The sequence below is a fragment of the Piliocolobus tephrosceles genome, chromosome 21 (assembly GCF_002776525.5).
Source record: "Piliocolobus tephrosceles isolate RC106 chromosome 21, ASM277652v3, whole genome shotgun sequence".
NCBI lineage: Eukaryota > Metazoa > Chordata > Mammalia > Primates > Cercopithecidae > Piliocolobus > Piliocolobus tephrosceles.
The window spans coordinates 5,393,094-5,393,441 of record NC_045454.1 but is presented as its reverse complement, the minus strand read 5'-3'; the positions used below and the strand labels follow the sequence as shown (position 1 = coordinate 5,393,441).

Genomic DNA, 348 nt, shown 5'->3' with positions numbered 1-348 from the left:
CTATCTATAATAACACAGCAACAGGCTAACCTATTTTTTCCCTACAGCAGCCTGTTCAATTATTACAAGCTATGTAATCTTTCGGCCTTCCAAAAGGTTTGTAAGCCATCACATCCCCTGTGACCTGCACACATACATCCAGATGGCCTGAAGCAACTGAAATCCACAAAAGAAGTGAAAATAACCACTTCCTGTGTTAACTGATGACATTCCACCATTGTGATTTGTTCCTTCCCCACCCTGATCAGTTGACTTTGTGACAATACACCCTCCCTGCCCTTGCGATATTGTAGTTTGTGACATTCCCCCGCCCTTGTGAATATGCTTTGTACGATACGCCATCCCCAC

At 44.0% G+C, this 348-nt stretch overlaps 2 protein-coding genes across 2 annotated transcripts in view; both read right to left on the bottom strand.

The window, feature by feature from the left end:
• The window catches only part of LOC111528918 (zinc finger protein 468), a 183,006-nt gene that overhangs the window by 136,899 nt on the left and 45,759 nt on the right, over nucleotides 1-348 (bottom strand). The gene's annotated exons all lie outside the window — the stretch shown is intronic.
• Nucleotides 1-348, bottom strand: part of LOC111528925 (zinc finger protein 888) — a 97,309-nt gene that overhangs the window by 70,661 nt on the left and 26,300 nt on the right. The gene's annotated exons all lie outside the window — the stretch shown is intronic.